Raw genomic sequence first — 14168 nt, 5'->3', positions numbered from 1 at the left:
GAGAACAGTAAAAGAAAATACAGAAATAAGATACATTGAATATATTCCTTTATGTATATATATATATATATATATATATATATATATATATATATATTGTAACGGCGGTCAATGAATATCCTCTTATAGAGTTAACCTTAACATTAGCATTCTTATGTTGCTTAGAAACGACTGCTCTCGTGACCAATCAGTAGAAATAATTGTTTTAGTTATATAAGTCAATGAATCATTTCTATTTTCTTCTTGTAGTCCTTTGATTTCAAACAAATGATTGGTAACACGAGACATTCCCATATATTTAATTGAATGTGTTTGTCATGATAATAACATGTGCTGACTTATCACTCAGATTTGTTCTAATGATTTTCATTGTCATTAAAACGAATGATGTCGAAAAGATTGTACATGCATACAAAAGCAAAGTCATTTGATGCAACTGGATGAACAATTGACTATTTACTATTTAAGATTAAATTGATAATATAACAAAAGAGATGTGGTATGATAGCCAATGAGACAACTATCCACCAGAGTTCAAATGAAGTAAATGAAAGTAATTATAGGCAACTGTACGGCATTCAACTATGAGAAAAGCCCATATCATATTGTCGGCTATAAAAGGCCCCGACATGAAAAATGTGAAACAAATTCAAACGAGAAAAACTTACGGCTTAATTTATAACAAAACAATTCACGAAAAACACATATGACAGACATGAAACAACGACAACCACTGAACTACAGGCTCGAGACTTGAAACAGACAAAGAGGAAAATGGTGGATTAATTTGACATATTTCATTCTGCATAATGCTTTTCACAGATTTCATAAAGACACTTCCGTCAAAATTTTGAAACACGCTAAAAAAAATGCAATGTTTTCCCGAACAATTTTGAATAAATATTGTTATACATGTAAGGATTTTGCGTGAATCCCTCGGTGTTCTAACATAAAAAAAAATGGTGGTTTTTAAGTTTTTCAGCATCCTGAATGTTTGGGGAATGCATTTGTGCGTTTTATAGTCAACAAGGATATTCAGAATACACCTATATTTGGAGTTCGTCTCTGCGGTTATAAGTTGATAAAATGAAAATGCAAGCAGCAATGATTAGCGTTGATATCTTATAATAAGAGATAAGAGAAAAATTCTCATAAAGCTGGTTAAGTACTCTTATATTGGTGCTTTTTGTTAATTTTTTTAATGTAAGTTGTGTTTCTGTTCTTCTTCGTACCGATCTATTGATTTAAGCAATTTGCAACTGATCTGTACACTTTGTTCTTTTGTTGTGCTGTTACACCATTATATTTAAAACGAAAAAAGAAAGAGTTGTTTTATGTATTTATCGTTTAAGGAAAATTGATATGGCAATTTACTTCGAATTTAAGTTATTTTAGCGAATACAAAACGACAAACACCATGGTAAGCTACCGATATATGTAACATTTTACGATAATAGATGCCAACCAGCAAGACATTTCAAAATTTGAAATTTGTATAGTAAAAAAAAATAACGGTAATATTCTAATAAACAAACAATGTTTTTGTCGATTAAAATCGCTAATGGTATTACTTTTACCTACTGTAATCACCATAACCATTTCAACAGGAACATATTGGATAACATATCTTTAATCCTTATCAAAGTAAAAATGGGAAATAAAAAGAAAATAAAGGAAAGGAATTCATAAGGAATCTTTTATAAAGAAATCCAAGTCAAACCGAAAATTTTTGACGAATCATAAAAGGACATCTTAGGTGTTCAAAATATATACCGATTCTTAGAGACTGATTGATATTTTCGGCGTTGAGGCGATCACTCTCCATCAATTAAAACCATTTTGATTACGAAATAAGAATTATTTGAGGCTTAATAATACGCCTTAATGTTAGACGTTACATACATTTATTAACGACTACCGGCATGCGGTTTGCAAGAACGAATTAACAGTTGTTACTGTTGTATAAGTTATTATAGCAAGAACATGCTTATAATATAATTATGAATTTTTAATGAAATTCAATTCAATTTAATTTTGTTGTACTGATCAGCATTTTACGCTGATCAGTACGAGAATAAATACAAAACATATAACATCACTTGACAAAATACTTCAGAGAAGCATATAATTATCAATTATTGTTCACTAGCAGTTCAGTCGTGCGAATAAATGCATTAAACAAGACTTAACACATATAACGCATTTTTTTTAACATTTTCAGTACTTAGTGGTTGAACTAGTTTGAACGAAAAAGACGTTCATAAATCATATAAAATATGGTTTAATATACTTTATCTTAATTCTATGTAATACTCACATTGTAATACAAATTGGAGCTCATCTTAGGTGCATAAGTTGATTTTTTCAGAAAAAAAATATGTGAGATTTTCAAGGGAAACGTGCGTCAAAATGAATTCATTTTACTTTTGGTACGTAAAACCACCAAAAATTACTCAGATTCTAATCGCGTTATGGCGAAGATAGAAAGGGTCCGTAACAAAAAAGCGACATAAAACGATGCATTACTTATAAGCGAAAAAAAAAGAAAACTTAGTAAAAAATATTTTTTCGTAAAATTATGTCCGTTTTCAAATTACAGGTGATCTGAAAAAAAAAAGGATTCTTTAAAAATAAAACTAGAAATGACCAATACTATAAAATGAAATTGATGTGAAATTAAATGGGGCAACTATTTAAACGTTCTCAAAACAAAACAAAATTATAACGTTTAATTTCGTCATTAGCCATGAAAAAATCCTTTAATTGAAAAAAAAACAGCACCTTGAAATGAAACATCCAGTGGTTGCTTCCTATTTGACATATTGTGATGTTATATTTCGGAAATTATTTCTGTATCATGAATTATGCCCCTCATTAAAACAGCAGTTACATGCTCCTTAATCAGAAGATGCACATACAGAATGTAGCGGGTTAAACATGTTTGTAAGCGCTCAAACCTCACCCATATATGGGACAGTGATGTAACTGTACAACATAAGAAAAAACTATAAATATCAGTAGCAATTGGCTTAACTCAAAAGATCGGTACGATAATGTTTGTTCTGCATGATTCATGTAGACGAGCAACAGCAATAGTATTATGAATTTGAAGACTATGTTGCAGCAAACTATTCTCATGGAACACGTAATAATTAATAAAACTAAACCGATTGAATTTCACTGTATTTCACAATAGTATACATATCAAGAATCTGATATCGGTGACCAATACAATTGTGGCATGTGATTTATTTTAAATGAAACAAACAATATTCTTTTCACAATATTGTAATAATAATGTGAATGTTACAAAATTCATCATTTATGTTGAATGTAGATTTATTAAATTTTTTTAGGTGTAAGTTTTTCATCTTGGTTATAAAATTATACACTGTATATATGATTTTTTACAAAATACAATATAACATATTGAATTCTATTTCACATATGCTGTATTCAATATTTGTTATAAATTTCACATTATCTTTTCTGTAATTATTCTAATTATTTATGAGTATAGAGATCATCCATTTAGTAAATTGACGTGATTCCCATCATTAGAGGGGAAAGCTACATAATTATTAGAAATTGATTTGTTTAGGTTATGTCACTCTTGTTTATAATCATTTCATGTACGTTTATAAATGGAAAATCAGGGAAGGGTTATCGTCTTGCTATTGAGCAAGACTAATGTATCTTTAATGATTTATTTTTTTATTTTTTTATTTGTTAGGTTTATTCACTATAAAACAGATTGAAACTACTAATGCATCATTTTTGTCCATTCAACTGTGTGAAAATTCATCACCTTTCCTTCAAGCAGATAAACTGATTTCGTTTGTGATGGTCAAGGGGGGTGTTCTTATAAGGGTAGATGTACCTGTCTAAAATCAGAGCAATTATATAACAATAGATGTCATCCAAACTTACCATGCAAAATTAAATAAAATGCACTCTTTATATCTGAACATATGCCTTATATTCGTAGTAGCTAAAATAGTTTTAACCGGTTTATTAAATACAAAAAAAAAACATTTACTAAAAATATATCAAGACAAATGATGTTAAAGGTTGCAGTAAGGTTTTTTACAAAATCTTTGAAATATTTTCATTAATCATATATTCTTTTAACAAAATCACTGAAAGTGAAAGTGATTTTACAAAACGATTTATTATTTTAGGAATTTTACAAAATCCTGTATCTTACAAATGCACTGTAGCAGACATGCATATATTCATTTATATATATATATTTTTTCGACATACGATAAATTATATGCTTGCATTATTAAGACTTATACATTGTTTTGTTAACCACAAATTAAAAGAAAAATATATGAATTGATAGGAAAGAAAAATAAACAAAAAATTCACAAAGCTTTAAACATATGATTGAATAATAATTAATAAAATGTTACCGAAATCTGATTCTCCAATGAAAATTCTTTGAAAGGTAACTCATTTTCCAGGGCTTAGATTTAATTTAAATTGTAAATAAACTATCTCTTTTCTGCTTTTCACATGGAAGACTTTGAAGTCCAGCACTTTATTTACTACATTGATCATAAATTGGTCAACCATTTAGCACAAACATCATTCAAAATTGAATAATACAAACCAAATGCCGAAATAAGGTATAACCGGCCGATATTACAGAGAACCCTTTCAATTGTGAACGGTCCATCAAAGCTAAGCGTTGAAGACCTTATATGAAAAATATAGCTTAAAACTTACCATATCATTTCTTTGCCAAATATTCCAAATTAGATATATTAATTATTTCAAATCATTAGAAATATTTTTTTTGCCATCCTGTTGGAAGTTCTTATTTTAGTAATAGGTAAAATACCTTTTTAATTTCCGATTTAAAACGACTGTTTCTAAACATTAAATACCTCATCAAATGTTATAGCAACACTGGACGTAACTGCAAGAACTGATTTCCCATTATCTGTTACACTTCAAATGATCAATATAGCTAAAGACAATTAAGACATAATTGCAAACTTCGATGTAAATCCGTACGGTATACCGCTATAATAGGATTAACCATGGTGATGATATACGCGAGTTTGTTTTAAAGGATTTAGAATCGGGAGGCGTCCGTTCGTGACAAATATACCTTAAGTTTGTTAACTCTTAAAAGCTACGGAAACTTTCATTAAAATAAGCAAAAATCTCCGATTGATAAATATCATTCACTTATAAATTAAAATGAGGGAGAATTTTATACGAATGTGACTTCATTCAAAGTCAGATGTCATAATAAAAGAAAACGGTAAACATTTTATCCTGCATAGAAGTTGATCAAATTAAATTGTTTTCACATCCTTCTCCTATCGAGAGATGAACTTCGTCGTTCAGTTTTCTAGTAGATAATCGTGAGACTTCAGAGGAAATGGCGACAATTTTAGATTTATATATAGTAACAACCCAATTTTACTTGCATATTGAGTATATATATATATATATATCTGTCAGAAGATATGATATCCAAGAGTGTATTTGTCTAATGGGAATTTCGTTGGTAGACGATTGTTGATGACAAGAAAGCTATCTTATTGGTAAAGTCTGCAGAGTAATGTCTTTCAAATGCTGTATGATCGTTACCATGACATGGTCCTGTTATCGTGACAACAATCACGTCCTCTTTTTCTTGTCAACAAAAACGACTTATCAGGGAACCTGAGTTTTAGGAATTATTGTTAAAGACGACATATTGCCAGGCTGTCTGATATAAGGAGTCGGGAACTCTTTTCCTCTTAAGATCAGCAGACTCGTCTTAGAATCTTCCAATTATATATCTGTTTTTGTGTAATTATAGTATCAAATGTAGATACTAGAGGGAAGATATATCTTACATTAACACGTAATTCTTTAAAATACAAAATAATTTTGACATCTGACAATGATGCTAGGTTCGCCATTTTCCTTTAGTTATTAAACGAATACTTTTTGATACGACATTGAAATCATATTATGTGCAATACATCGAAATATATTCTTGCATGGTGGACGTAATGGTATGGTTTTTTTTTTTATTGTTTTGGCTCCCACGTTAGTGTGCTTCTGTCTTGCATTGTGTTATAGCTGCATCGCAATATAACCTTAATAGTTAAACTTTGTTTTAAAAAATAAAGACATTCGAACGAATTGATGACAGAAAGCTTATCTCTCTTAAATTTATCTTCACCTTTTTAGAACTCGGGGCTATTTAGAAAATGCAAAGTTCTATAAACATTTGTCTTTTGTCAAAGACCGTATGGTGACTTCTAGATGTTTGTTTTTGTGACGATATTGAAAAGTCAAAGACGGATTTTATAAAGATGGAAACAGTAGAAGCTGTCAAGATGCTAATTGATGGTACTAAGAACAAAATATTCATTACGCTCAGTCACAATCGCAAGCTGTTTAGAGTCATTAGATTACAACCTATTCTTAATAAATGCTATCCCCTGGTTACTTCCTATTTTTTTATAAATTACTAAGAAAAGTTATAAGTTGGATTTATTAAAAGACAACAGTTTTTTTAAGTCGTTCATGCATTGTTCTTCGAAGCACTATAAATGTGTATTAATGAAAAGTAAAATCACAAAAATACTGAACTCCGAGGAAAATTCAAAAAGGAAAGTCCCCAATCAAATGGCAAAATCAAAAAAACAAACACATTAAACGAATGGATAACAACTGTCATATTCCTGACTTGGTACAGGCATTTTCTTATGTAAAAAATGGTGGATTGAACCTGGTTTTAAAGCTAGCTAAACCTCTCACTTGTATGACATTCGCATCAAATTTCATTATATTGACGACGATGTGTGAACAAAACAAAAAAAAAACAATAGGTAAAAATGTCACAAATAGGGGTAAATAGTCTAATTCGAATGAAGCCCTTATTAACAGTGCCAGTATTGCAACAAATGACCAAAAAAGTAGAGTAATAGATTACTTATTACTTGAAAAATCACAACGTCTTTAAAATCGTTAGCTGTACGCAAAGACAAATACAAATTAACAAATGGTGGAAATAAGACGAAATAGAAAGAGTACTATTGGATTCCCTATCAAATCAAATATTTTATCAATTATAAAACACGCAGTATTCATACATTCTTTAGTTATTGCAATATATCTTGTAATCAATATAACTTAAAATTTTACTACAAATCATCCTATTTAATATTATCTTTTACTTTGGATTAAAAGCGGTTATCAAGGATCGAAAGTAAAATGGGGTTGACATTTCCAAACCCCGACAAACGTTTACTCAAATGACTGTGCAGATGAAGAAACTCGTCAGGGGATGTCGTATTTTATTTATTTATAAGTGTTGTCAACGATTTACCGTCGGAAAGACTGAATATCGAATACTAAGATAATTAACCTTTCAATCGGACCTTTTTTTTTAAATCTTAATTGTTTTGATTTAAATGAATATTAAAATAATAAAAAAATACAAATGTTAAAACATGATCATTGTGGTACTTAATGAGATCATTAAACCAGTATATTTTGGCTTAATTGACAACGAATACTTGGACGTTTACAAAAATTAATTAACACTAAGACACTTTATCTATCAGCTTGGGACAAAATCCTAAGTAAATGAATTTGTAGAGGTGTGAAACAAAAAAAACATTGGACGGTTGCAAGCTGATGAACTTTTACGATTTAGTTGATAATTTTATTTTAACATTTTATTGAGTCAATGTAAATACAAAATATGCAAATCATCCACATCCAAGACTTGATCATATTTCAACCTAAATGCTGATTCAAAAATTGAGAAATGCATTCTTAGTGTAAACTGATAATTCCAATACCATGCAACCATAAACTATATAGAATGTTTTTAGGAAAAGGTATGATGATAAACTTTAATATATCATGTTATGTAAAAGAGAGGCGAAAGATACCAAAGGGACATTCAAACTCAAAGTCGAAAATAACCTGACAACGCCATGTTTAAAAAAGGAAAAGACAAACAAACAAACAATAGCACACAAAACACAACATAGAAAAATAAAGACTGAGCCACACTAAACCCATCAAAAACTGGGGGTGATCTATCATACACCATGATAAAGTACTGCAGCCATTTCTTTGATTAGTTGATTAATTGTTGTTTGCGTTACATCCAGTGGAAAATATTTCATGCCTGTTCAGGATGAGAACAAGTACAAAATTATTGCAATAAGCATGCCTTGAAATCGTGGTCGAACATTTAGAATGCTACTGGAAAATAAGGGCATAATTGATATAGACCGCAATTAAGCCCTGCAACAGACACCCTACTGACCTCTCAAAGAGTTGCTACAGCAAGGGTTATTAATATGCAAATAGAGCGATACTTTCTCTTCACGAGGCAATTGTTTAAATGTCCCCGTTGTGACAAGGCGTAACTGCGAATTTAAACATCCAAAACAGCCAAAAGGACGCTCCAACTTGGCAAGATTTTTACCCCAGGTCGAAAGAGGACAATACTTCTTCAACCCAGTCACACAAAGGGTACATTTTCCTTAAAAATTAACTTTCAATTTGACAACACTTATTTTTATGGTTTTTTTTATCTTCATCTAAATAATTTGGTGTGTTGAATTACTTTAATATATATATTTTTTGACTCAACACAAACATAACCTTTGCATATTGTGTATCCTCTTGTCTATTGTTGAAGACCGTATATGGACCTGTAGATTTTTTTGTGATTTTTTTTGTAAAGTTTGTATCAGGTCTTGTTGGGAAACTCCTACATTTTTATTGATTCTTATATTTATAGTTTTATTTGTCTTTGGTTTATCACTTTTAGTATTTATTTCATTTTTTCTTAAAATTGATTGAAATTGTACACAAAAAAAATATATTACTAAGCTGAAAGTTGATATAATAAAGTGGTATTAGCAAATCCAATTCCTAATATTGAATAGTATGTTCATTCTGAAATTTTATCAAGAGAAAGTAATTTATTACATTTTCGTTCTGATTTACAGCTATTGTATTTCAAATCTTAAAGTTAAGTTACTTCAATCTAAGAATCAATTTGTCAACATTTTTTGACAAGATTGTGGCGATGTGAAGTTTTTCTTTTATAATTCTAATAGTATAGTTGTAGAGATTATAATTTCTTAATCATGTTCTGTAATACGTGTTTACAAAAACGAATGATATATCTTGTAAGATAAATTGCCAATGCAAATTTTGTCAAAGTCATTAAAGGGCGATATTACAAGTATACAAATTCTTGAAATGATGGAGTGGTTGGAAATTTATGGGCGATCTGGAGTTTGTTCTGTTGTTCTCATTATAGTGTACTCCTGTCTTGAATTGTGTTTCAAGTTTCATCGTTGTTTTGGCATTAGTCATTGGAGGAGGAAGCAAGATTGCCTGGAGAGAACCACCGACCTTCGAAAGGAAATTTGGCCAAACTAATCAATTCAGATTGGCGTCAAACCCACCTGTTAGGTGAGGGGTTCGAACTCACATCCTTAGTAGATGAACTACTTAGACTACTCTGCCACGGTGGACCAGTATTAATTTGATGAATAGCAATATTGTTTAAGAACTTTCAAGTGAACATTCCATTTCACATGCTTTTTGTCACGTATTTTTCAGTTTACAGTTTCTTCTAGTCGAGCGTGTAAAATGGTAAATTTGACACCATTCTGTTTATATATTAAACGACACATAATGTATAAAGATAGAATTATAAATATACTACTTCCCCTTAATACAGGTATTAAGTAGGACAAAAAGTAATAAAGTAGTATTTTATTTAGGAAAAATGTTTATGTTTAACTATATCTTATTTCCGTCTAAAACTTCGATCAAACAAGAAAACTTGATATTAAAAGTGAAAAGACTCTCGAATTACGGGAATCAATTTGTCAACTAAATATATTCCTACTTAGACTAATAGATAACTTGTTGCGGAGGTATAAACCGGCGATGAATATTGACGAGCTGGAATGTTGTTGAATGTTGAACTCTCGTCAATATTGTTTTTACGGAATGATCTCCATTACAACATAAATGTATCTGAATCACCCTTGTTGCCAGAGCCAAACAGATAAAGGACAAGGAACCAGTCCCAGGAACGATCATAACAAGTTGACATTACCAAGACAAAACAGACAAAAAAGAGTAAAGTAAAAATTGAACGCCTGTCCGTTCAGCTCAACGATATAGGCAATTTCATCTCCACTATATAGCAAAACTAGTTGTCGTGTTCACTAGACTTAATGACTTAATTGTTGTTGATAAATAGAATTTGGTTATACAAGAAAGGATGATGGTATTGTATCTACAACATATAAATTTAACTCGTGGTCATTTGTTTAACAGATGTTTCTTCACGGTTAACTTACTTACAGTTTCGTGCGTAGGATGTAAGAAAAGAAGCTGACTATTTGTGGTTTAGTGCTTATAGATTTGTCTATTGAACACTAATTCACTTTAACTAATTTTTATTAAAACTTATTTGTTTATTCCAACATTGAAATAGTCCAACATTTTCAGTTTAAATAAATGCATGTACATCGGTTATCTCGTATAAACTGTTTCATATTCCATCATGTCAGGGCATGGTATAACTGAATGACAATATGGCTGTTGCTTATTGTTAAAATCCGTACGAAACCTATAGTTAAGATTGGTAACCTACCGCTAGAAGACTAACAGGGGAAAATATTCCAGACCTTAATCTGATTGACATAGGATCGTTTAGGAAGGCAATTTGTGCAAGGAGAACACATAAATAGTTATGTATCTGTCGATACTAGTATCGTGACATTGCACATGGTCATGTTTTTCTCTGACTGTTAATGACGTCTTTACACTAAATCCATTAGATGTTGGATGTGTACTGATTACTCTTTCAGTCTAAGATGCATGATTTTTTTTTATTAGTTTTTATTGGCTTTGAACTAGCTGTCAGTAACTGCGAGTACTTTCATATCTGTACTTAGTGTCTCTTTGTTGTGGGGATGCATAAATACCCTGTCACGTCCACTCTGTGTTTTTGTTAGATGTATTTCTGTTTTGTTTCAATCTGATGAGTTAAGGCCTTCTTAACTGATTTTTATAGATTGTTCTTATGTTGTACTGTTACACTACTGTCCCAGGTTAGGGGAAGGGTTTGCGCGCCTTCAAACTAGTTTAACCCCACATTATTTATGTTCTTGTCTCAAGTAAGGAGCCTGCAATTCAGTGGTTGTCGTTTGTTGCTGTATATCATATTTGTTTTTCGTTCATTATTTTGTACATAAATCAGGAGTTTAGTTTTTCTCGTTTGAATTGTTTTACATTTGTCATTTCGGGGCCTTTTATAACTGACTATGTGGTATGGGTTTTATTTACTCATTGTTGAAGGCCGTACGGTGACCTATAGTTGCTAATTTCTGTGTAATTTGGTCTCGTGTGGAGAATTGTCTCATTGGCAATCATATCATATCTTCTTATTTTTATATATAAGTTATATATAAAGATTTTTAGTTCAAAATGTTGAAGAAATTGTTTTTAAGTAACCCTGAAAAGAATAGTCGTAGTGTACATGACATTAGTTTACAAGGGCAAGCAAGAAAAGGATATTTTTACAAATTTTGTTTAACACAGTCTGAGGCAAATTGTGTATCAAAATGTATACATTTAAAACAAATAAGTTAAATTTTGTTCACTTAAAAAAAAAACACAGTGAATATATCTTTTTTTTCAAAATCGAAGAAAACTACTTCTTTTTTGGTTATACATGTACCAATGGAGTTCATGTTGTATTTCACAAACTAAGTCATCATGAAAACTGGAACATAAACTTAACAATGTTTACAATATATAACATTAAAGAGTAATAGTAAAATATGCTAAAATATATTGAATTCAAAAAATGCAAATGAAATACCATGCATTTTATGGATATAATTCAAAAAAAAATTATAATTTCTCGCGTCCGAAGAGCAATCTGGATTTCCCTTGATTGGGATCGCTCAAACCTAAAACTGCATGTTATCCTCTAGATGTCTTTTGGTTATTTGTATTGGGTTAATGTCTCAATGAGGTATATCCCACATCTTCTTTTAATGATCTTAAATCATGTCAATTCATTTTTCCCCTTCATTTATAATGTCAGCATATTACATACTATATTGAATATTTTTTTGTTCTGCGTCAATGTCGAGTATAGGGCTTTTATGAATCATTTAATAAACTATACTTAACTGATAAGAGACAGTGTCAATTCTGTTTGAAAGACGTATCTTTCAATCTAGATGCGTTTCATATTATTCAAACACTCTTAGGCGATATTATATTATATTCAATTAATTTTCTAATGGATCGTATTATTATAATTGATAATGGTGTCAATTTGATTGTTGAAGTGTTGAATTGTAGATCTGTACTGTAGTTTGCAGTAGCTCGGATTTTTTTGTGTTTAATGTGATGCTTTATCATCAGTTTAATGTGAATGCAACAGCCTATTTCAATGAATTATTTAATCCAGATAGTATGATATCAGACAAAATCCAATAAGTGATTTTATAATGATGTGAATAAATTTATTTGTCATGTATTACAGCCAAAGTATGTCTGCATGAAACTTTTGATAAGACAAAAGTGTCATACTTTACATGTATAACTTTGTACTTGTCTTGACTCACCAAAGTTAAATTTGAAAACAGAACACTACAGAGCTAATAGAGTCACATCTCCACTCACCTTTTTTTAAATGTGAAACCCCTTAAACAATTCGGATAAAAAATATATTAATGTTATTAAGTAAAAAGATAATGTAAATGTCTCTTTTTTTTTGCTGTTTGAAATAATTTTTTTTTTTTTGTATAGAATAACATCGATGTAATAGAATGCCAAAAGTGTCATAATATGAAGTGATTTTTCAATTATAACGGGAAAAACGGTGATTGTTTCATATGTATTTACCATTATATGATATGAAGCCTGCTTGATATGATGTTCACTTGCCATTATATGGCGTGCAAGCATCCATTGTTCCCTTGATATAATAGAATGTGCATTCGCCTTAATGTGATGTCTACCAAACATAATATGATGTACAAAGAATTTACTTTGGTAAGTTTTATAATGTGTTTAATATGTTAGCACTTTACTTTTGGGCATAAAAAGTTAAGAGCTCTTCTTGTTAAAACATATTCATGTTTATAATGCCAACAAAAGATAAATCAAAACGTTCATAAAATGTTTTATTTCTGTACAAATATATTATTCCTTTCATTTATTTGACTAGAAAAATTAATCAGATCGACAACAAATACATGTATTGCAATGTTTCATATAATGTGTCTGAACAACATACATACGAGAGTTAACTCGATAATGCACCAAGGTAAAGATAAGATATGACATGTGTTTCGGGCAAATCTAAATCAAGTATGCTGAAGACTAAAATTTTGAGCAAACTCAATATATAAAATGATCTTCAAGGCCAAGCAGACATAAGGATATATAAAGAATAAGATCTTGGTGTGTTATGATTGTAAATGAGACAATTATCAGTATTGACCTAAAGACAAACACATGAAATAATCTGATAAAGACCATTGCATGATGGATTTGCCACATATAAAACTACAACTTGTAACCCATTTTAACCATAAGAAATTATATATATATAACCCTGCGTACTCAACTATTAAAAAGGCCAAAAAAAGGACGAAGTTGTTGTTATAGAATGAATCGAGAACATTTTCAAATATATTTATTTGTTTAAAATATCTTCTATTGGATCTCAAATATATCAATAAATGTAAATTGGTGTTTCAAACTCACCTGTTATTGAAATAAGACCATATCCCTTTCATATATTTGAAGAATCACAACAAACAACCCCTATACACAGGCTTACAAAAATGTAACCAAATAAAATCGTGTATATCACAGTTTATTTTTGTGTTGCATTGTCAAAACAAACATTTGGATTTTTCTTATCTATAAAAAACAAAAAAAGGACATGCATCCTTAGGTAAATTCATTTTGAGCAACTTGAATATGAATAAAAATGAATTTTCATGAATTAAACATAGGAAGCTGGAATGAAGATAGACCGAAAATATTTAGTGTTAATATGATTTTTTGGTACTTGTTTTGTACTCAAAAAGATATATAAACAACTGAAAACATAAGCCCAGGCAAGCTGAGTG

General features: G+C 30.1%; 1 protein-coding gene across 1 annotated transcript in view; it reads right to left on the bottom strand.

The window, feature by feature from the left end:
• LOC127703204 (growth hormone secretagogue receptor type 1-like) overlaps nt 1–14168 on the bottom strand; it is a 67916-nt gene that overhangs the window by 36016 nt on the left and 17732 nt on the right. The gene's annotated exons all lie outside the window — the stretch shown is intronic.

Source organism: Mytilus californianus, unplaced genomic scaffold, assembly GCF_021869535.1.
Source record: "Mytilus californianus isolate M0D057914Y unplaced genomic scaffold, xbMytCali1.0.p SCAF_5, whole genome shotgun sequence".
Taxonomy (NCBI): Eukaryota; Metazoa; Mollusca; class Bivalvia; order Mytilida; family Mytilidae; genus Mytilus; species Mytilus californianus.
This window is presented reverse-complemented; position numbering and strand designations above follow the sequence as displayed.